The sequence below is a fragment of the Zea mays genome, chromosome 1 (genome assembly GCF_902167145.1).
Source record: "Zea mays cultivar B73 chromosome 1, Zm-B73-REFERENCE-NAM-5.0, whole genome shotgun sequence".
NCBI lineage: Eukaryota > Viridiplantae > Streptophyta > Magnoliopsida > Poales > Poaceae > Zea > Zea mays.
The window spans coordinates 19,622,673-19,647,773 of NC_050096.1; the positions used below are offsets into that span (position 1 = coordinate 19,622,673).

Genomic DNA, 25,101 nt, shown 5'->3' on the forward strand with positions numbered 1-25,101 from the left:
AAGCAAGGGTGAGCTCACTTATGGTCGGGGCTCAGCAAGTGGGGGAAAACTAATGCAGGTATAACAAGGTGAAGCTAAGGTTGAGCAGTAAGCATTTTAGTTGGTCAACATTTTATTATCAACACCTGTCTTACTAATAAGAGTGAATCCCAAATATCCCAATTGAACAAAGTAATATGAATATAACAAAAACACTTAAGTGAAACCACTTAAGCAAATTATTGGCAGATCATCGGATCTCAATTTAATTACATCTTCAAGTTCAATTATCATGTGAGGAGTCCAGGTTGCTCATAACCGGGAGCACGGCTGATATATCAGTTTTACACTCTGCAGAGGTGGTACAACTTTACCCACAAGCCATGTATCCCATCTAGCCCGGGTTGATCGGACCCTTAGACACTGCCGAGGTGAATGGCTAGGGATCCATTATGAGGTTTTCACAAAATACCTTAATACGAAGCAACCCGCTAAGGTTTCTAAGACGATGGTGGTGGCCCCCTGGGTGAAGTACCTTAGCCAAGAATACGACCCCATGTTAACGTGGGCTGCCAGCACCTACCGCTCCCCCTCTTGCCCATCTTTCAGGTAAGGTTACTAGGCACTAAGCATATAGAGCTATTTACCAAAGCCAGAGCCATGATAGCACTCGTGGTTGCACTGTTATCCTGGGTGGTCACTCCATGTTCCAATTAAATTTGTAATAAAGTTATCTTAACCATCGGGTTAATGCCATAATTGCCAATTAAATCTTTGGAACATTAAAACCAATTAATGAGTGACATTAAGAAATCATTAAGTTGAGCGGTAGCATGAATCTTGCACAGCTTAATTATTTCCCCAGGTTAAACAAGGAATACAAGTAGTAAATCTAGGAAATCCTTAATTAGGCTATCCCATCAAGTTATGCAATAGATATCAAAACAATAAACATTATTATATGCAGTGAATAGGTACAAACAGAATATGCAGAGGGAGAATCCACTTGCCTTGCTCAAGCGAGTCCTGCGGATCGTCCTCGAACGAGTTCGGATCGTCTACCACACAATCCGCTTCTAATAGGGTCGCATAGCGCACATACAAAAATAAAACATACACCAATAAATAAACATGCACCATTCATAAACATACACCAATACGTCATTAAGCACACATTAACACGTCGCACTAATCACATTTTAATTACGTACTAATCGCGTAAATACTTATTAGTTTAATTATAACTATTAATGCGAATCCTAATGGTGAATTTAGGAGTGGGTGCAATAAATATAATTTTAACTAATATTAATCTACTTTAACGCCATCAATGAAAATACTTATTATCTTTTAATACTAATAAATTAATTAATACCTATTATTACTTTTAGCACAAATTAGTTAGTATGACCAAAAAAAATGAATCTAATAATATTAATATTCTAAAATCTACATAAACTACTAATTGAACATTTTCTAACACAAGCGGGGTTATTTGACATAAACTAGTACTCTAACAAATTTTAAGTTCTAAATCTGTGAATATGTTTATTTGACTAGCAAAAACCTATTTTGCCATCTACCAATGGTATTTTCTCCTTTCTTTATAAAAAAAATATGCTAATAAAATAATTAGATAAATCATCTAAAATCCTATATTAATCAAATGACATGAGTTCTATACCAGTTTCTAATCCATAAAAAAAATGCACCTATAATTCTCCAAGTAGTTTCTAAAATTTATTGTGACCAAATTTAACTACAAAAATTCCTATCTAGCATTTTTATCGCCAACGTGTGACTACTAAATGTTGTCATATTCCTAATCCAAAATTCAACGCGTCGATTAACATGAAATAACACGGTGCACTACTAATCACATATTTCTAACAAATTCCATAGCGCACACAAATACATAAATCGGAATCACATGTGTTTATATTACAACAAGCAAACTATACAACACATGAATCGAATCAAAAGCACTTTATAAAATACACAAAATAGATTTGGGTCGTCATCAACCTTGGGTTCGCGCGTGTGACGGGGATGGATCGACGGGGTTCGGCCGGACGGAGAGCGGGGCTCGACTACGGACGGCGAGTGTGTCGCTCCGGCGAACTCCGGCGACGAACGGTACACTCCGGCGAACTACGGGCTCCGTGAACTCCGGTGACTAATTACGGCGTCGAACAGTGCACTGGCGAGCTAGAGAGATGGGATGAGCTTGGGTTGGGAGGATGGGAGAGGGAGGCTCTGCCTTTTATAGAGAGAGGGTGGTAGATGAAGGGTCGGCCAGGGGAGAGGGAGAGGCGCCGGCGTCCTTCACTGGCCATCAATGGAGACGTTACCGGAGAGAAATCAGGGAGAGGGAAAAGGAAACTGGTGTCCGTTTGATGCTACCATTACGCAGGGAAAATCATGGCCGCGATTGAAGCTCCATTAATCGCAGAAACGGTCGCGCGGGTCACGGCTCGGCTTGGCAAACGGACGCGAGGCATCGCAGTCGTGGCAGGGTCGCGGCGGCTCGATGCAGGGCGCCAAGCAGCCGTCGCGCGGTGGGGCCAGGCGTCGCGCGGTGGGCGCGCGGTGTCGCGGCCGGCTCGGTCGGGCACGGCCGAGCGCCTGGACGCGGCCTGACCTGGCGCCTGCGCGCTGGAGAGAGACGAGTAGAGAGAGGGAGTGGGAGAGAGAGAATGGAGGGAGAGAGAGTGAGAGTGGCGGCGGCTGGGGCTTTGCCCAGGGACGCGCGCGCGTGGTGCGCAGGGGTTAGGGTTAGGGGATTTTGGGCCCCTAAGTGGGCCGGTCGGCTGGTTTTTTTTTTTTACAATTCCGAAACGCTTATTTAAGGAGCTCAAAAATCTATAAAAATTCACCAAAAATATTTATAAACAAAATACTCATTTTTAGACTAATAATTATTATATTTCTCAATTATTGTTTAATTACTAAGATTTCTTTTTAAAAGGAAATTAACAACAATCATCCGATAATCAATCAAGTGCATACAAAGAAAACGATGCAAATGAACAATTAAACACTAAAAATTTTATTACCCTAATCAATATAATATCTAAATTTATTATTTTAATTGATGGCTTTTATGGTGTTACATAAAGGTCTCATGGTCACATACAAAATATCTAATTCCTTACAAATAGTTGGATATGCAGATGTTGACTGGGGAGGTTGTAGAGATACATTGAAATCTACTTCAGAATATGTAGTTACACTCTCTAGGGGAGCTATTTCTTGGAAAAGTTGAAACCAACGAGAGCATCATTGATAATGCACGGTGAGTTTGTAGTTACGTATTAGGCAACTGGACATGCAATATGGATGAATAAATTCGTAAACGTATTAGGCAACTGGACATGCAATATGGACGAATAGGTGCACACCGGACAGTGTCTGGTGCTCCAGGGGAGAGCGACTCTGAACTCGCCAGCTTCGGGAATCCGCTCCGCTATAATTCACCGGACTGTCCGGTGAGCCAGCGGAGCAACGGCTACTTCGCGCCAACGGTCGTCTGCAACGCATTAAATGCGCGCCAGCGCGCGCAGAGGAGCGGAGCACGCGCGGGTGGCACACCGGACAGCCTACAGGACTTGTCTGGTGCACCACCGGACAGCCAGGCGAGCCCACAAGCCAGAGCTCCAAACGGTCGGAACCCAACGGCCTGGTGACGTGGCTGGCGCACCGGACAGTGTCTGGTGGCGCACCGGACTGTCCGGTGTGCCATGCGACAGCAGCCTCCACCAAACGGCTAGTTTGGTGGTTGGGGTTATAAATACCCCCAACCACCCCACATTCAAGTCATCCAAGTTTTCCACCTTCCAACCACTTACAAGAGCTAAGCATTCAATACAAGACACACCCAAGTGACCAAATCCTCTCCCAATTCCACAAAAGCTTTAGTGTTAAGTGAGAGTGATTTGTTGTGTTCTTTTGAGCTCTTGCGCTTGGATTGCTTTCTTCTTTCTCATTCTTTCTTGAGATCAATACTCACTTGTAACCGAGGCAAGAGACACCAATTGTGTGGTGGTCCTTGCGGGGAAGTTTTGTTCCCGGTTGATTTGAGAAGAGAAAGCTCACTCGGTCCGAGGGACCGTTTGAGAGAGGGAAGGGGTTGAAAAAGACCCGGCCTTTGTGGCCTCCTCAACAGGGAGTAGGTTTGCGAGAACCGAACCTCGGTAAAACAAATCCGCGTGTCACACTCTTTATTCTCTTGCGATTTGTTTTGCACCCTCTCTCGCGGACTCGATTATATTTCTAACGCTAACCCGGCTTGCATTTGTGATTAACTTTGTAAATTTCAGTTTCGCCCTATTCACCCCCCCTCTAGGCGACTTTCAATTGGTATCAGAGCCTGGTGCTTCATTAGAGCCTAACCACTTGAAGTGATGTCGGGAGAACACGCCAAGAAGGAGATGGAGACCGGCGACAAGCCCACTACAAGCCACGGGAAGGCTTCATCGGAAGAGTCCCGCAAAAAGGAGAAAGGGAAGGAGAAGAAAGCCTCTTCCCACAAGTCGCATCGGAGTGGCGCCAAGAAAAAGAAGATGAGGAAGGTGGTCTACTATGAGACCGATACTTCATCACCTTCCACCTCCGGCTCCGACGCGCCCTCCGTAACTTCTAAGCGCCATGAGCGCAAGAAGTTTAGTAAGATCCCCCTACGCTACCCTCGCATTTCTAAACATACTCCATTACTTTCCGTTCCATTAGGCAAACCGCCAACCTTTGACGGTGAAGATTATGCTAGGTGGAGTGATTTAATGAAATTTCACCTAACCTCACTCCACAAAAGTATATGGAATGTTGTTGAGTTTGGAGCACAGGTACCATCTGTAGGGGATGAGGATTATGATGAGGACGAGGTTGCCCAAATCGAGCACTTTAACTCCCAAGCCACAACTATACTCCTTGCCTCTTTAAGTCGAGAGGAGTATAACAAGGTGCAAGGATTAAAGAGCGCTAAGGAAGTTTGGGACGTGCTCAAGACCACGCACGAGGGAGATGAGCTAACCAAGATCACCAAGTGGGAGACGATCGAGGGGGACTCGGTCGCTTCCGGCTTCGCAAAGGGGAAGAGCCACAAGACATGTACAACCGGCTCAAAACCTTGGTGAACCAAGTGCGCAACCTCGGGAGCAAAAAGTGGGATGACCACGAGATGGTTAAGGTTATTCTTAGATCACTTATTTTCCTTAACCCTACTCAAGTTCAATTAATTCATGGTAATCCTAGATATACACTAATGACCCACGAGGAAGTAATCGGGAATTTTGTGAGCTTTGAGTATATGATCAAGGGCTCAAAGAAAATAAATGAGCTAGATGATCCCTCCACATCCGAGGCACAACCGGTCGCATTTAAGGCGACGGAAGAGAAGAAGGAGGAGTCTACACCAAGTAGACAACCGATCGACGCCTCAAAGCTCGACAACGAGGAAATGGCGCTCGTCATCAAGAGCTTCCGCCAAATCCTCCAGCAAAGGAGGGGGAAAGATTACAAGCCCTGCTCCAAGAAGGTTTGCTACAAGTGTGGTAAGCCCGGTCACTTTATAGCAAAATGTCCTATTTCTAGTGACAGTGACAGGGGCGACGACAAGAAGGGGAGAAGAAAGGAAAAGAAGAAATACTACAAGAAGAAGGGTGGCGACGCCCATGTATGCCACGAGTGGGACTCGGACGAGAGCTCCTCCGACTCCTCCTCTGACGAGGACGCCGCCAACATCGCCATCAACAAGGGCCTCCTCTTCCCCAACGTCGGCCACAAGTGCCTCATGGCAAAGGACGGCAAAAAGAAGAAGGTTAAATCTAAATCCTCCACTAGATATGAGTCTTCTAGCGATGACAATGCTAGTGATGAGGAAGATAACTTGCATACACTTTTTGCCAACCTAAACATGCAACAAAAGGAAAAATTAAATGAATTGATTAGTGCTATACATGAGAAGGATGATCTCTTGGACTCCCAAGAGGACTTCCTTATTAAAGAAAACAAAAAGCATGTTAAGGTAAAAAATGCTTATGCTCTAGAAGTAGAAAAGTGCGAAAAATTATCTAGTGAGCTAAGCACTTGCCATGAGACTATAGACAACCTTAGAAATGAAAATGCTAATTTGTTAGCTAAGGTTGATTTAAATGTTTGTGATGTTTCAATTCCAAATCTTAGAAATGATAATGATAATTTGCTTGCTAAGATTGAAGAATTAAACATTACTCTTGCTAACCTTAGAAATGAAAATGAAAAATTACTTGCTAAGGCTAAAGAACTTGATGTTTGCAATGCTTCCATTTCCGACCTTAGAAGTAAAAATGATATATTGCATGCTAAGGTTGTAGAATTAAAATCTTGCAAACCCTCTACATCTACCGTTGAACATACTTCTATTTGCACTAGATGTAGAGATGTTGATATTAATGCTATACATGATCACATGGCTCTAATTAAACAACAAAATGATCATATAGCAAAATTAGATGCTAAAATTGCCGAGCATGAACTTGAAAATGAAAATTTTAAATTTGCTCGTAGTATGCTTTATAGTGGGAGACACCCTGGCATTAAGGATGGCATTGGCTTCCAACAGGGAGGCAATGTCAAACTTAATGCCCCTCCTAAGAAATTGTCCAACTTTGTTAAGGGCAAGGCTCCCATGCCTCAAGATAACGAGGGTTACATTTTGTACCCTGCCGGTTATCCTGAGAGCAAAATTAGGAGAATTCATTCTAGGAAGTCTCACTCTAGCCCTAACCATGCATTTATGTATAAGGGTGAGACATCTAGTTCTAGGCAACCAACCCGTGCTAAGTTGCCTAAGAAGAAAACTCCTAGTGCATCAAATGATCATGACATTTCATTTAAAACTTTTGATGCATCATATGTTTTAATTAACAAATCCGGCAAGGTAGTTGCCAAGTATGTTGGGGGCAAGCACAAGGGGTCAAAGACTTGTGTTTGGTTACCCAAAGTTCTTGTGTCTAATGCCAAAGGACCCAAAACCATTTGGGTACCTAAAGTCAAGAACTAAAATTGTTTTGTAGGTTTATGCATCCGGGGGCTCAAGTTGGATTATCGATAGCGGGTGCACAAACCACATGACAGGGGAGAAGAAGATGTTCTCCTCCTATGATAAGAACCAAGATCCCCAACGAGCTATCACATTCGGGGATGGAAACCAAGGTTTGGTCAAAGGATTGGGTAAAATTGCTATATCTTCTGACCATTCAATTTTTAATGTTTTTCTTGTAGATTCTTTAGATTACAATTTGCTTTCCGTTTCGCAATTATGTCAAATGGGCTACAACTGTCTTTTTACTGATGTAGGTGTCACTGTCTTTAGAAGAAGTGATGATTCAATAGCATTTAAGGGGGTGTTAGAGGGTCAGCTATACTTAGTAGATTTTGATAGAGCTGAACTCGACACTTGCTTAATTGCTAAGACTAACATGGGCTGGCTCTGGCATCGCCGACTAGCACATGTTGGGATGAAGAATCTTCATAAGCTTCTAAAGGGAGAGCACATTTTAGGATTAACAATTGTTCATTTTGAGAAAGACAGGATTTGTAGCGCATGCCAAGCAGGGAAGCAAGTTGGTGCTCATTATCCACATAAGAACATCATGACGACTGACAGGCCACTGAAACTCCTACACATGGATCTATTCGGCTCGATAGCTTACATTAGCATCAGCGGGAGTAAGTACTGTCTAGTTATTGTGGATGATTATTCTCGCTTCACTTGGGTATTCTTTTTGCAGGAAAAATCTCATACCCAAGAAACCTTGAAGGGATTCTTGAGACGGGCTCAAAATGAGTTCGACTTAAGGATTAAGAAGATTAGAAGCGACAACGGGACGGAGTTCAAGAACTCACAAATTGAAGGCTTCCTTGAGGAGGAGGGCATCAAGCATGAGTTCTCTTTTCCCTACACGCCACAACAAAATGGTATAGTGGAGAGGAAGAATAGAACTCTATTGGACATGGCAAGAACCATGCTTGATGAGTACAAGACATCGGATCGGTTTTGGGCCGAGGCGGTCAACACCGCCTGCTACGCCATCAACCGGTTATATCTACACCGAATCCTCAAGAAGACATCATACGAACTCTATACCGGTAAAAAGCCCAATATTTCATATTTTAGAGTCTTTGGTAGCAAATGCTTTATTCTTGTTAAAAGAGGTAGAAAATCTAAATTTGCTCCTAAGACTGTAGAAGGCTTTTTACTAGGATATGATTCAAACACAAGGGCATATAGAGTCTTTAACAAGTCCTCTAGACAAGTTGAAGTTTCTTGTGACGTTGTGTTTGATGAGACTAACGGCTCTCAAGTAGAGCAAGTTGATCTTGATGAGATAGGTGATGAAGAGGCTCCGTGCATCGCGCTAAGGAACATGTCCATTGGGGATGTGTGTCCTAAGGAATCCGAAGAGCCTCCAAATGCACAAGATCAACTATCCTCCTCCACGCAAGCATCTCCACCAACTCAAAATGAGGATGAGGCTCAAGTTGATGAAGGAGAAGATCAATCAAATGAGCCACCTCAAGATAATGGCAATGATCAAGGGGGAGATGCAAATAATCAAGACAAGGAGGATGAAGAACAAAGGCCTCCACACCCAAGAGTCCACCAAGCAATCCAACGAGATCACCCCGTCGACACCATCCTCGGCGACATTCATAAGGGGGTAACCACTAGATCTCGTGTTGCACATTTTTGTGAGCATTACTCTTTTGTTTCCTCTATTGAGCCACACAGGGTAGAGGAAGCACTTCAAGATTCGGATTGGGTGGTGGCGATGCAAGAGGAGCTCAACAACTTCACTAGGAACGAGGTATGGCATTTGGTTCCACGTCCTAATCAAAATGTTGTTGAAACCAAGTGGGTTTTCCGCAACAAGCAAGACGAGCATGGTGTGGTGACAAGGAACAAAGCTCGACTTGTGGCCAAGGGATACTCCCAAGTCGAAGGTTTGGATTTCGGTGAAACCTATGCACCCGTAGCTAGGCTTGAGTCAATTCGTATATTATTGGCCTATGCTACTTACCATGGCTTCAAGCTTTACCAAATGGACGTGAAGAGTGCCTTCCTCAATGGACCAATCAAGGAAGAGGTCTATGTTGAGCAACCTCCCGGCTTTGAAGATAGTGAGTACCCTAACCATGTTTATAAACTCTCTAAGGCGCTTTATGGGCTGAAGCAAGCCCCAAGAGCATGGTATGAATGCCTTAGAGATTTCCTTATCACTAATGGATTCAAAGTCGGAAAGGCTGATCCTACTTTATTCACTAAAACTCTTGAAAATGACTTGTTTGTATGCCAAATTTATGTTGATGATATTATATTTGGGTCTACTAACGAGTCTACATGTGAAGAATTTAGTAGGATCATGACACAAAAATTCGAGATGTCTATGATGGGGGAGTTGAAGTACTTCTTGGGATTTCAAGTAAAGCAACTCCAAGAGGGCACCTTCCTAAGCCAAACGAAGTATACTCAAGATATTCTAAGCAAGTTTGGAATGAAGGATGCCAAGCCCATCAAGACACCCATGGGAACCAATGGGCATCTCGACCTCGACACGGGAGGTAAATCCGTCGATCAAAAGGTATATCGGTCGATGATTGGGTCTTTACTCTATTTATGTGCATCTCCATCGGATATTATGCTTTCCGTATGCATGTGTGCAAGATTCCAAGCCGACCCTAAGGAAGCTCACCTTACGGCCGTAAAACGAATCTTGAGATATTTAGTTTATACTCCTAAGTTTGGGCTTTGGTACCCTAGGGGATCCACATTTGATTTGATTGGTTATTCGGATGTCGATTGGGCGGGGTGTAAAATTAATAGAAAGAGCACATCGGGGACTTGTCAGTTCTTGGGAAGATCCTTGGTGTCTTGGGCTTCAAAGAAGCAAAATTCTGTAGCTCTTTCTACTGCCGAAGCCGAGTATATTGTCGCAGGACATTGTTGCGCGCAACTACTTTGGATGAGGCAAACCCTTCGGGACTACGGTTACAAATTAACCAAAGTTCCTCTTCTATGTGATAATGAGAGTGCAATCCGCATGGCGGATAATCCCGTTGAGCATAGCCGCACTAAACACATATCCATTCGGTATCATTTTCTAAGGGATCACCAACAAAAGAGAGATATCGAGATTGCATACATTAATACTAAAGATCAATTAGCCGATATCTTTACCAAGCCACTAGATGAACAAACTTTTAACAAACTTAGGCATGAGCTAAATATTCTTGATTCTAGGAACTTCTTTTGTTGATTTGCACACATAGCTCATTCATATACCTTTGCTCATGTCTCTTTTATATATATGACTAATATGTTTTCAAGAGAATTTCAAACCAAGTCATAGGTATATTGAAAGGGGATTGGAGTCTTCGGCGAAGACAAAGGCTTCCACTCCACTCCATAACTCATCCTTCGCCGTCGCTCCAAGCATCTCTCCGTCTTCGGTATAATCTTCACTCATATTTTCTTTGCCAAAGGGGAGAAAGTAGCTAGGATAAGGGCTTATATTTCACTCACGGTATCCATTTTTGGCGATTCATGCCAAAGGGGGAGAAAGTATTAGCCCAAAGCAAAAGGACCGCACCACCACCCCTAATTTTAAAACTAATGATTTTCAATTGGCAATTTCAAATTGGTATCTTATTGTGTTCAAAAGGGGAAGAAGTTAGTATTTTCAAAAGTGATATCTTAAAACCCTCTTGAACACTAAGAGGAGAATTTATTGAGGGGGAGTTTTGTTTAGTCAAAGGAAAAGTATTTGAAACAGGGGGAGAAAATTTCAAATCTTGAAAATGCTTCTCAAAACTCTTATTCATTTACCTTTGACTATTTGCAAAAGGACTTTGAAAAGAATTTACAAAAGAATTTGCAAAAACAAAACATGTGGTGCAAGCGCGGTCCAAAATGTCAAAAACTAAAGAAACAATCCATGCATATTTTATAAGTATTTATATTGGCTCAATTCCAAGCAACCTTTGCACTTACATTATGCAAACTAGTTCAAATATGCACTTCTATCTTTGCTTTGGTTTGTGTTGGCATCAATCACCAAAAAGGGGGAGATTGAAAGGGAATTAGGCTTACACCTATTTCCTAATTGATTTTGGTGGTTGAATTGCCCAACACAAATAATTGGACTAACTAGTTTGCTCTATTCTATAAGTTATACAGGTGCCAAAGGTTCACACTTAGCCAATAAAAAGACCAAGAATTGGGTTAAAAAGAGAGCAAGGGATAACCGAAGTGTGCCCTGGTCTGGCGCACCGGACTGTCCGGTGTGCCACCGGACAGTGTCCGGTGCACCAGGGGACTCCAAGCCAAACTTCGCACCTTCGGGAATTTTCAGAGGTCCTTCGCTATAATTCACCGGACATGTCCGGTGCACACCGGACAGTGTCCGGTGCTCCAGGGGAGAGCGACTCTGAACTCGCCAGCTTCGGGAATCCGCTCCGCTATAATTCACCAGACATGTCCGGTGAGCCAACGGAGCAACGGCTACTTCGCGCCAACGGTCGTCTGCAACGCATTAAATGCGCGCCAGCGCGCGCAGAGGAGCAGAGCACGCGCGGGTGGCACACCGGACAGTCTACAGGACTTGTCCGGTGCACCACCGGACAGCCAGGCGGGCCCACAAGCCAGAGCTCCAACGGTCGGAACCCAACGGCCTGGTGACGTGGCTGGCGCACCGCACAGTGTCCGGTGGCGCACCGGACTGTCCGGTGCGCCATGCGACAGCAGCCTCCACCAAACGGCTAGTTTGGTGGTTGGGGTTATAAATACCCCCAACCATCCCACATTCAAGTCATCCAAGTTTTCCACCTTCCAACCACTTACAAGAGCCAAGCATTCAATACAAGACACACCCAAGTGACCAAATCCTCTCCCAATTCCACAAAAGCTTTAGTGTTAAGTGAGAGTGATCTGTTGTGTTCTTTTGAGCTCTTGCGCTTGGATTGCTTTCTTCTTTCTCATTCTTTCTTGAGATCAATACTCACTTGTAACCGAGGCAAGAGACACCAATTGTGTGGTGGTCCTTGCGGGGAAGTTTTGTTCCCGGTTGATTTGAGAAGAGAAAGCTCACTCGGTCCGAGGGACCGTTTGAGAGAGGGAAGGGGTTGAAAAAGACCCAGCCTTTGTGGCCTCCTCAACGGGGAGTAGGTTTGCGAGAACCGAACCTCGGTAAAACAAATCCGCGTGTCACACTCTTTATTCGCTTGCGATTTGTTTTGCACCCTCTCTCGCGGACTCGATTATATTTCTAACGCTAACCCGGCTTGTAGTTGTGATTAACTTTGTAAATTTCAGTTTCGCCCTATTCACCCCCCCCTCTAGGCGACTTTCAAAGTGTTATATGGTTAAGAAGAAGATTCATGATCAAACCATTGAAGTTGAGCATATTAGAACCCAGCAGATGCTAGCAGATCCGCTCACAAAAGGCCTTCCACTCAGCGTGTTTAGACAACACATAACTGACATGGGTTTAAGGGAGAACATATGATCTTGAATCACAGGGGCTACAAAATGCAACCTAGTAAAGTACTTTTTCATTCTGAAGTAGGGGAACATGATGTAGTCAATGATTGTGGTAATACTTAATCGATCATCGCCATGTATTGGTATAGATGTGTAAACTTGTCAAGGGATAGAATCCAGAAAGTTAAGTATAATAAATGTAGAGAACAAATGGGAGATTGTTAGGGGTGTTCTCAATAGCCGGTTAACAGAACCAGTTTATCCTTAACTACTGTTTTATCTCTACGCCCCATGATCGGGTGGCCACCCTAACCATGGTTGTGGCCTCTGGTCACACAAGTGCTATATAAAATAGGTTAAGGGGTCGGTGGCTCATGCTAATGCAATAGTATCGCCCCAAACCCTAACCCACAAGTTCACATTGCCTTGCGTTTGCGAGTGACTAAAAGAGCTACGATCTAATGGCGATGGACTCCACTGGCGCCCTGAAGGGCATGGGGTTCGAGCCTCCTCCACTGCAGGACAATGAAGGCAACACTAGAGGCGGGGATCTTCGGCCACCATCGCAATAGAACACAACAGGAGGAGAAGATGTCCACGAAGGAGGCGGGATAGCGATGCAAGACGTCACTGTTGCGGCCATGAACAACAACAACGAAGGTATGTTCACCAAAACCTCTCAGTAGATTAGATGTACTCGTCATCAAGGTATTTCCAACACAAATTGGTATTCTAGGTGCTTAAGATCGATCCTAGGCACCACAAAATCTAATATCTCCGTCATTACCTCTCCCGTAAAAATAGGACGAGTCGTGTTTCAAACTAAATGGGGTGCTCCTTCAGGGGCTCCTCCTGAACATACGGAACTATTTTTCCAGATGAGCTAGAGTTGGAGCTGGTGATACAAGAGCCCTACCAAAGGGGCCTATACTCAAGAATCTGTGTAAGGCTATCTCCGACAGCTTACTCATCCAGATATCTATATTGAAATTCCACTCAACCAACAATGCAGCCCACGGTGCAAAACTGTGTTCTGGGTGACCGTAGTATGGATGAACTGCCATAGGCGGTCTAAGCCAAGGACCACCAGCTCTAGGGGTGAGGCAGTGGTCTAGGGTTGAAAATGGATAGATAAAATTCCATACTAACCCACCCTATTATTCATATTTAATCCGTCCGGTTTTGATTTTTCAAAAAAAATCCAGGTTTAAGACGGATTAGGGGTTGAGGTTTTGCAGGAGCCAGGAGCGGACGGAAACAGAAGACTTCATCCCACGTCATTCGGCTGCCCTTTTTTTGGCTGTCGCTGCAGGCTTGGTGCTTCTTTGATGAGTTGGTTTACTGTTCCATAGCTGCTGCAGCCGCTGGATGTAAGGCAGCCGAAACCGAAATCCTGTATTTGGTCAGGATTTTACGTGGATTTGACCCGGAATCCTGTATTACGTGGATTTACCCGGAATCCTGTATTTGGTCAGAATAATTTCAGATTTTACCTGGATTTGACCGGTTACATGTCCATGAAAAATTCAGAGTTTATGTACGTGCATTGCTGCTCACGACAAAAGACGTTAATTCACACTGAACAAAATATATCAGATAATAGTTCCATTACGTGCGCCTGATTCATCCATGGGCCATGGCTCGCCTGTTTCTCGATGGCAAGGAAAGCAAAGTAGTAGTGATAGATTCATGGACACAGTACAACCATCAACCATATAGCACAACTCCTTTGCTACCAAGAAAAACTTGTGATTAAAAATGGTGAAGCTGACATAGCTCTGTCTTTGCTGGCGCTAGTCCAACGAAATAAATACAATCTAACAGATGTCAGCTTGTCATATGAAAAGTCTTGGTCCTGGTACAATCTGACAAAACGTGTAAATGACTCAGTGTATTTCTGACAGAATCTAGATGGATTCTCGCTTCTCCCGTTGAGAATCAGATTTTAAGCGGAACTAATAAACATGCCCATAGATCAATGGCTCGTTGTTATGAATATTCTTTGAATTCATAACATACTGTTGAGACAATTCCTAATGGTATAATTATTTGATCTTCCCAAGGTTAGTATGTTATTGTTGAGACAATTTCCATTCGTTCCCCGTGATTTTTCTGACGTATTTGTTGAAGTATATAAGTAAATTGACTATCTTCTCTTATCATATTAAATTTTTTTTGTTGAACTGGTTATTACGTCCACTCTAACATGCATGGTATCATAGTCAGAAGTCTCGAGTTCGAATCCTGACAGAAGCTTCATTTGTGTCTCCACCCATTTATTTCCGCGTTTGTGCCTTTCTCTCTCTGTGTTTGTGCCTTTCTCTCTCTTTCTCTCACGTAAGTGGGGGTGTTCAAGTGTATAAATGGATTGACTATATTCTCTCATCAGCTTAAACCTTTGGGTTAAACTGATTAGTACGTCCACTCTACTTATATGTGTCCATATTAGTGATATATGTCCATATGTTAGAGATATATGTCTATATTTATACTTCTTCTATATTTGTAATTTCTTGTACTTCTATATATTTGGGTCTAGAGCCCTCATAATATACAAGTTGTATTCATATCATGGTATCCGGAGCCAAGTTTTAGGGTTAGTTTTCCCAGTCACCGCTCAGCCACCGTTGTTGCACTTTGTCTGGGAGTCTCTACGCTGTCGTGGTCTTCTCTCTCGCTCGGCCACTGTTGTTGCATTTCATCTCGGAGTTGAAAGGGAAATAGGGTCAAACCTTTTCTTAAATGATTTTGGTGGTTGAATTGCCCAACATAAATAATTGGACTAACTAGTTTGCTCTAGATTATACTAGGTGAGTGCCCGTGCGTTGCAACGGGAACATATAGTACCATAATAACTTATATACAAAATATGTGTTATACTGTTACGAGAAAAGATTTCATAATCAATTTGTGATCCTGACCATACATAAATTTTGGTATTTTAATCTAGCTGTTTCACCACTACATCGCAACCATCAGTATTATTCAGGCTTCGATATATGTCACGATTTGCATGGTCTCATCATTGGAGAGCACGTCCCACACCTTACGGAAGAAGTTCCCTCGTACATCGTCAGGCATGCACCACCAAACGCGCTTGCTTAAACAGAAAGGCAAGTGTGTGTGAAGAGAATTAAAAGCATGCCAGCATAAAAGCTACCCCGACGATGGTGAGGACGATGAACTGGTCATTGTTGTCGGTCCTCCTCTGCGTCATCTCCGGCACCGAGATGACGCTACAGTCCATGATATAGTAGTCGTCGAACACGTGCGACATGGCGAGTACCGATGACTCCTGGGCTGCCAGACGAAGTGCATCCCGGGCTCATCAGCGAGGTAGTACACCTGGCCGTTGCACCACCGGATATGCTACTCCTCTACATACATTATGTTCGAGGACACTCACACAACGTCAGCAACGATCGTCGTCCCAACGCATAAGAATTCATGGCCGATCAGTAGCGACTTACGTGTTAGGTTGGGCTTCAGGTGGATGATGACCTGGACAGCGTGATGGCGTCGTCGTCGGATGTGGTGCCTAGAACAACTCGAGAGGCGCCGACGTTGGCGACGACAACGAGGTCCTCCTGCTTAACGATGGACGGCGCGGTGCAGCCACTCCGGACCACGTCCAAGCGGTGGCTGCGCCGGAGCTTGTCGTACACAGCGGTGCATGCAACCACGTAGGACTGCTTCCAGAGGTCGCACTGGCAGTCGCCAAGCTTCTTCTCGTCGTCGATGACCAACGTCAACACGAGCGCCTCCTCCCAGTAGTGTTTGTTCGAGGTTTCTAAGTAAGAAACATGGATTCATCCTTGACATTGGTTTATGAAAAATGTCTCACAAGTCAGATCCATGGAAAAATATTACGGAGAATAAATGTCACGCATGCAAAAAAGGAATTTAAGTTGAAAATATTATTCAAACAAAAGAAATTGCATGCAAGGCTCTTCTTTAAATACTACTCACTCCAACAAAAATATAATTAAAAATTTTTGGTGATACTTATCTACTACTACGCATTGTGCAAGGGTAGCAGATGGGCTTGTGGAGAGATGTAGTAGATATTTTTCTATCATAAATATAGACATAAACACACATGTGAGTAGAATGTGATGAATATAATGCCGCACTTATCTAACTTTTTTCTTTTAAATTATGCTAACAAACACTAAGATAGCGTAGCAACTTAACTTTTTGTGCTCTTTCTTAAAAAAAGTACATTGCTTTAATGAGACATGCCATTTAGATCAACCGGATATTTTTCACGTAACATAGGCAATTTTGATAGAAAAAAGTGAAAACATAAAAAACAAATCTCAAGAAAAGGAAATTTCATGTAAAGCAAAACAAAATAAAAATGAAAAGGTTTTGTACTCTTAGAAGGCGGTGGAGCATGCCGCGCCCGCCCGAGACGACTCCCAGTGGTTCAAAAAAGCAAGTCGGTTAAATTTCACTAATTTGTTTGTTTCAAAACACGTACACCATAAACATTGAGTAGGATGTGATGAATGGCACACTTATCTAGTTTCATTTAAAATAAAAATTGTGCCAGAGACACGTACACAACATAGCAAGTTTGTGTCCTACCATTGACGCAATGAGACATATCCAAACAAAGAAAAATCTAAAATATAACGGAACTCGTGACATCTCATTCTGACGTGCCATGCAGATCACACCAAATTAAAAACTTCTCGTAATGTAGGCGATTCAGATAGAAAAGTTAAGAAATCGTAAAAGAAACCTCACGAAAAGGCAATCGCATCGCATGCACGTAAAGCGAAATAAAAAATTACAAAAGAGATTTGTATTTCTGGAGGAAAAGCGAGCAGCGAAGCACGCCATGCGACGCCGACCATCATGATTCACGACCTCTAGATGAAAAGCAGCCAAAGAAAAAAAATAAGCCAGGCTGCGAGCACGGAACAAACAGCAGAAGAAAAAGAAAAGAAAAAAATAGGGCGCCCTCACAGTTTCATCTCCATGACCTTGTCCCTAACCTTCCTCGCTGTCTCATCGTCGCACATCAGAGCTTTAACCGCTCGCTCCAGCTCGGTTGCCTCCACGAAATTCTTCCTCTTCCTTTCCACGTTCAGCGCCACGGCGATGCCCATGTCGGCCACCAGCGTGAACGCGATGTAGTGCTGCTCGACGGCAAGCGGCCATGGCACCATCGGCATGCAATGCCAGAGGCTCTCGAGGACCGAGTTCCAGCCACATTGCGTGACGAAGCCTCCCACGGCGGCATGGGCGAGTATCTCCTTCTGCGGCGCCTTGGTAGGCCACACGAGCCCTCTGTCCTTCGTCCTCGCCAAGAAATCCGTCGAAAGCAGCTCCGCGAGGTTCCCGTCCGAGGGCATCTTCGTGCCGGGCTCCGGCGTCCCGCGCAGCACCCACAGGAATCGATGCCCGCTGTGGTCCAGGTCGTGCGCTTGGGGCGCCGTGAAGCAGCCTTGGCCGCCGAAGCAGAAGAACACCACGGAGCCCAGAGGCTGAGTCGAGCCAGCGCACGCACTCCTGCGCCTACTACTCAACGGGCGGGGTGGAGGGGATCACCGGCCCGATCGAGTACACCGGAGGTGCCGGGACACCATGCGTGCACCGCCCGTCGGCGATGGCCGCGAGGACGCGTGGCTCGACCTCGACAATGGTGTTGACAATGATGCCTGTTGCTTCCATGTAGCGCCTGCCGTTGTACAGGAACCAGCGGTAGGTCGGGATCTTCCTGTTATCCAGCCCTGTCGGCAGGCAGGACGCTGGCACTGGCGGTAGCCCTAGCACGTCCACATCACCTTCCATTTGCTCGAACTCGACCTCGATGACTACCTCCTCGTCGAGCGCCGGGGAGCGCAGCAAGAGCGCGCACATCGCGGCGCTGGTGATCAGGTACACGTAGGCCGGCACGCTGAGCTGGTATGCCGCGTCAAATAGCACCGTGCAGAAGATGTCGACAACGACGCCGGCCACCGGGCACGTCAAGCTGGCGACGACCGCCTTGACGTGGGGCGAGTACAGCTGCACGTAGCGGGATATGTACTCCTCGATGCCCGAGTGGTCGGTTGGGGGTTCCACCGCTGGCAGATGGTGGAAGCGGATGGCGAGGCCGGAGGCTTCCTGCTAGCGTATGTGCTCAGTGATCTCGAACGCCCGCTTCGCCTCTACAAGCTCCGGCGTTACGAGCACAGTGATCGTGAGGAGCCGTGCACTGCGTGCGAGCAGCCGCTTGCCGACCTCGAGCATTGGTACGAAGTGGCCAATGCCCCAGACGTGCACCAGAACGATGGTCGGGTAGCAGCCATTGCTGGAACAAACGGTGCTGATTTGATGGATATAGATGGACGGTCCAGATTGACTCGAGGCAAAAACAGGTGGAGGCAGGCTATCCCTTACAATCTTAATATAGTAGTATAGATATTACAATACCCGTGTATTGCGATGGCACACAAATTATTCGACTTCATACAAACTATTCATGAGATATTGAGTTAATGAGTACTTTCTCATGTCAAAACCAAGGCAGACCACTTGATCACCCTTCCTGCAAAAACATAAATGGGAAATATTTTAGTGCCAAACACGATATGTTTAGTTCCATGTGTTGGACTTTAAAACGTGTTCTCAATCTATGTGAAGAAAGTGTACCTCTACATGCCAAACACGACGTGGTTTAGTTCCATGTGTTTGCACTTGAGTTCCTAGGCACAGTTTCAGGAAAAAACCAAGACAATCCACTCTGATCGTTGTTGCCTACTATGAAAAAGTAAATGGCCAATGTTTTAGTGCCAAAAACAATGCGCTTCAGTTCCATCAGCGTCGAATTTAAAAAGGTGCTTGCTGGAATATATTAACAGCTATGAAGACATACTCTGCACATGTATGCTAAGTATCCATAAGGCAAATACAGGGAAAATGGGTGATGCCATCTGCAAGCAAGGCGAATCTGTTGGTGGGGTGAACGGTATTTATTTATTTATTTATTGGGTAGGGTTGTTTTGGACAAGTATATATAGTACCTTTGTATTATGGCCCAGTCTTACTGCTACTAATGATTATACCTACTGAATGAATGATTAGGCTCTACTCAAGGATAAGAAGCCAGTCAAGATCAAAGCAAGAAGAACTCGGCTGCAGTTACAATATCCTGAAAGTAGCAGCACAATAAAATCAACCATGATCAGGAATGGAGCATCCGGGTGAGCGAACATAGAATAGTTGCATACATACAAAAACATCAAATAGATACACAGTGTTGGAAAACCTTTTGTAAATAAAATATGCTGAAGATAAACATTAAAATAATTCACAAAAGATACTACTTGAATCACACGCATAAGACAAACATGGCTAAAATTATAGATTTATAGCATCAGGCCATCCATAGTCAGCTACATATTTTACATGGATTTTCATGAGTTGCATGATTATCTTATGAAACACCAGTATCCTCTCGCAGTATTTATTATACAGCGAATCGAGTGGGATACTATTGCAGTTCTATTATTATACTAACATTTTCTTGGTAGTTTAACGACTCATTATCTGATATTAACTCTGATTAGATCCCAGGAAGCAAGAGCTAGCTTTGGACTGTATTATAGTATGATGTATCAGCTTGAATTTACTGAAGAAAAACAATAGGCAAAATAAAAAAGAGAAGGTTGAGCAATGGTACCCAAATTACCAAACATTCAACTCTGCTGCTGGTACTGACTTGAGAGTTGAGACCTGCAACAACCATTCATTCAAAGCCAAAATATAAAAAGGAAAACACATAGCTGACAGAACATATTGTTGCAAAATAGGAATATCCATATATAGATTACAGACCAACAAACCTCTCTGTCGACTTTCTAATATGCATTAGTTCACTGTGAGCTGCTACACTCTAGCGCAACATACCATCTGGAGATGCATCTGGCACAGTAGCCTCTCCTATCACAGCCAGTACACCAGATGACACCCCCAGCCTTCTAGCACTGGTGGCAACTCCTTATCCCTTTAGCGTCGCCACCAGGAAACCATAGTGGGCCTCTGCCGACCAGCCCCTACAATCATTAGCGCGCAATCACCACGAGTTCAGTAGCACAGGAACCCAATTGAGCATGTGGCCATAGAACGAAGGCAGCGCGCCGCAGCTACGAGGGCAGGCGAACTCACCGCCGCGGTCCTGCCACCAGCCGCATTGCACCGAGGCATCCCTTCGTAGGCGACCCCCTCCGCGCGGGCGCCGACACCGGTTCAGCCACGTACACCGCCTCCCCGGTGACCCTGCCGTATAGTTGCCTCGCGACCTCCATGGGCGGGTCCTCATCGGCGGCGCGGAGGCGAGCGGCGGAGGAGGAAGAGGAGGAGAATGGGAAGGCGGGCGCGAGGGAGGAGGCTGAGGAGCGGTGGAGTGAGACGCGGAGCGCGGAGGATGCAATCCATGCATATCTAATAAAAGTATAAATTGGTTTAACTCCAAGCAACCTTTGCACTTACCTTATGCAAACTAGTTCAATTATGCACTTATATATTTGCTTTGGTTTGTGTTGGCATCAATCACCAAAAAGGGGGAGATTGAAAGGGAAATAGGGTCAAACCTTTTCCTAAATGATTTTGGTGGTTGAATTGCCCAACACAAATAATTGGACTAACTAGTTTGCTCTAGATTATATGTTCTACAGGTGCCAAAGGTTCATCACAAACCAATAAAAAGATTAAAGTTAGGGTTCAAAAGAAAGGAGCAAAAGAAACCGAAGAGAACCCTGGTCTGGCGCACCGAACTGTCCAGTGTGCCACCGGACTGTGTCCGGTGCACCAGGGTGAATCGACTTCAAACTCTTCACCTTCGGGTTTCTAAGTCCGCGCTCCGCTATAATTCACCGGACTGTCCGGTGGGTCACCGGACTGTCTGGTGTGCCAGCGGAGCAACGGCTCCCAAGCGCAATGGTTGACTCCAACGGTCGTCTGAAAAGTGAACAGTGCGCGGACAGTTCGCGTAGAGTCAGAGCAGCGACAGAAGGCGCACCGGACAGTGAACAGTACCTGTCCGGTGCGGCACCAGACTGTCCGGTGGCCTAGGCTGTCAGAGCTCCAACGGTCGAAACCGTTAGAACCCTAACAGTTGGGTGACGTGGCTAGCGCACCGGACTGTCCGGTGCGCCTATCGACAGCAGCCCTCCCCAACGACTGTTTTGGTGCTTGGGGCTATAAATACCCCCCAACCACCACCATTCAAGGCATCCAAGTTTTCCAGCTATTGCATTCAATACAAGAGCTCTAGACTTCACTCCAAGACACAAACAAGAGATCAAATCCTCTCCCAAGTCCAAAATCACTCCAAACACTTAGTGGCTAGTGAGAGAGAGATTTTCGTGTTCATTTGAGTTCTTGTCGCTTGGATCGCTTTTCTTCTTCCCCATTCTAGTTCTCAAGACATTTGTAATCAAAGCAAGAGACACCAATTGTGTGGTGGTCCTTTGGGGTCTAAGTAACCCATTTGATTGAGGAGAAAAGCTCACTCGGTCTAAGTGACCGTTTGAGAGAGGGAAAGGGTTGAAAGAGACCCGGTCTTTGTGACCACCTCAACGGGGAGTAGGTTTGCAAGAACCGAACCTCGGTAAAACAAATCACCGTGTCATCCGCTCTATTTCCTTGGTTGATTTGTTTTCGCCCTCTCTTTCGGACTCGGTTTTATTTCTAACGCTAACCCCGCCTTGTAGTTGTGCTTAAAGTTTATAAATTTCAAATTTGCCTATTCATCCCCCTCTAGGCGATTTTTAGGAGTCCCTACACACGCTCGCTCGGGAACCATCAGGACGTCCTCATTGTGCGGCTCCTCCCGCCCGGTCACAACGCCTCTTCCCGGTCATCGTCCAGGCTTTCATCGCAGCCGCAGCCTAGGACCACTATCGAAGTGTCGTCCACATTGCACGTCTCCTCCCGACCGCCGTCCAGACTGTAGTCGCAGGCGCCATCCAGTCACGGTCTCTCACCCGGCCGTCGTTTCATCACGACCTATTTTCGTTTAGGCCTTCTATTTTTGTCGTGACCTTCTTGACCGTGAGGCCCCCTACACGTGACCAGGCTGGCCCTATCACGGTGTGAATGATAAAATAAAAAAGAAAAAAAAGAAAAAAAAGAAAAAAAAAGAAAAAAAGGAAAAAGGCAGATTTTGCTACTCTTGCGCCTCTACCCTTGTTGCGCTCTCGTCGTCTGCTGCAACGGCTATTAGGATGTCGCCTTCCTCGGCTTTCTTCGTCTAGTGGTTTTCCCGTCTTGCGATGTCTGATGCTTTTTAATGGCACCAACTATCGAGACTGGGTTCCCCACATGCGTGGTCTGTGACTTTGGGAGTTTCTCACGGGTGATCTAAAGTGTCTGTCATGTCCTGCTGCACCACTTCTGCCTAAGATTCTAGAGAAGGTGTCTGATGATCAGAAGCAGGAGTTGATTGCTAAGTATGATGATCTTCTATCGTCCTATGAGTCTGCTTTTAGTATCTACAGGATGTGGCTAGATGAGGATGCTCGTGCTGGTGCTATTCTTGCTGCGAGTATGGACGATCACCTTCATGCTGATATTGTTGATTTTGAGATTGCACATTAGATGTGGGCTTTTCTTCGTGATCGTTATGCACCTATTGGACAGTCTACCTATCTTGTTGTTATTCGTCAGAAGTAGCTTTTGTGCCAGGGAGATGCTACGGTTGAGGAGTTCTTCGCTCAAATGTCTGTTATTTGGCGTCAGCTCGACGCTCTTGGTCCTCAGTTATCACCAGATATGTGACAGTCTTGCCAGGGTCAGAAGGCTACTCTTGAGCTTCGGTGCACCTATGGCTTCTTGACCCAGCTTCGTGATGAGTTTGAGCCTCTTCGTGCTCAGTTGCTTGCTCGTCACCTTTGTGTCTCTTTTATGGATGCTCTTGCTAGTGTTCGTAATGAGGAGACTCGTCTTTGAACATGTAACACCCTAAATCTATCACATAAAAGCAATCCAGTTAAGTTATTAATTTTCAATAGAAAGAAGAAATATTTATATAATGAAGATGGTGATATAAATATGGAACAAGTTATTGAATAAATAAAATTTTACCGAGTGATTGATGCATTCATGCTGGATCATAAATTTTGGTTGGTTTGATTTGTTAACCCATTTTTTTTAAATAATAGATTCTTATCTAAAAACATTTATTTAAACTGCCTATTTTATTTTGAATTTATTTTATATATATAGATATATAAATAAATATATATGATTATTTATATACACGCACTCATGCACACATTAAAAAAAATGAAACGCACGCACCCTCCTGGCCAATCGGCCTTGGCCCCAGCCAACCCACTCACGCTCACAAACATCCTCTCGTTCACTTACAGCTAGGCCCCACTACCATGCCTGTTCATCTCCTTCTTCAGTTCGTATGTTGCCGGATAGCCGCCGCCGCCTGCTCCCTCCTTCTCTCTCCTCCCTTCCATTCCTCTCTCCTCTCCCCCGAGCAGCCGCAGGACCAACTCGCAGCCGCCGCTCCGCGTCCCGCGCCATGGCCACACCGCGGCCAGCCGACCCTGCCAGGACGCCGCGACAGCGCCCTGCGCGACGCCCTGCACCCGACGCCCGGCCGAGCCACACCCGAGACGACGCCGCGACCGAGCAGCCCTCCCCCGCGCTAGGAGCCGAGCGACCCGCGCCTGCAGCCGCTAACCACGCCATGGGCCAGGAAGCCGAGCCGCCAGACGCCCCGACACCCCGCAGGAACCGACGTCGCGTTGTTCGTTCTTCATCGCGAGTAAAGAAACTTTACTGCTGCCGTTTCCTCCCCCTCTATTACTCCTAGCTAGTCGTTTCTCTATTCTCCATAAATAGCTGGCGCCCGTTTCCTCCCCCTCGGCCTATAAAACCCAGCCGTGTCCTCCGCAGAAGTTGTCCTGCTTCTCCTCTTCCACTCCCATAAGCCCCTGCGTTATGTGCGTAGCCATGTCGCCATTGTCGCGTCACCGCCCTCGCCGATCCCGTGTCGGGCTGTCTGCTCGCTCGCTTCTCTGTTAGTGGAGCCTGACCCTGCCGAGCCCGCGCAGCATCTCCTCGCCTCCCACTGTCTCGCTGCCTTCTTGCCGGCCTCAAGTCAGCCGTTGGAGCCCCTGTCCGAAGCTCCTCTTCTCTGTTGCCGAGCTGTACCGTCGGCCGCATCTCGTCGACGACGTCCTCTGCCTCTGCGACCGACCACTAACCCCGTCGTGCCTCGCCGGAGCTTGTACCCCACAGTCAGAACGCTCACCGACGACCACGCCCGGAATCCCTGCCCGCGCGCGCGCAGCAGCACCTCCGTCCGTCCTGGAGTCCGTGAAGCTCGCCCATGCAGCACCCCGGCAACCGTGCCCATGCCGTTCGCCGTCATCCGTTCATCCCAGGGTTCATGACAAACCCAAAACATTAATTTATTTTCTAAAGCATGTGTTGAATTTATAAATTTGTGAATTATTATTGTAATATTATGATGATGCGATTTGGCTATTCGGGTATGATTTTAGAGATTGCGATGTATACGTGTAACCAAAATTGAACCCCGCAATAATATTTTAAATATGTGTATGCTTTTATAGTTCTAAAAATGAACA

At 45.5% G+C, this 25,101-nt stretch overlaps 1 pseudogene; it reads right to left on the bottom strand.

Moving 5' to 3' along the window:
* Positions 1 to 17,255: 17,255 nt before the first annotated feature.
* On the bottom strand, positions 17,256 to 24,881 carry LOC103644466 (anthocyanidin 5,3-O-glucosyltransferase-like; annotated as a pseudogene).
* Between the last annotated feature and the right edge of the window lie 220 nt (positions 24,882 to 25,101).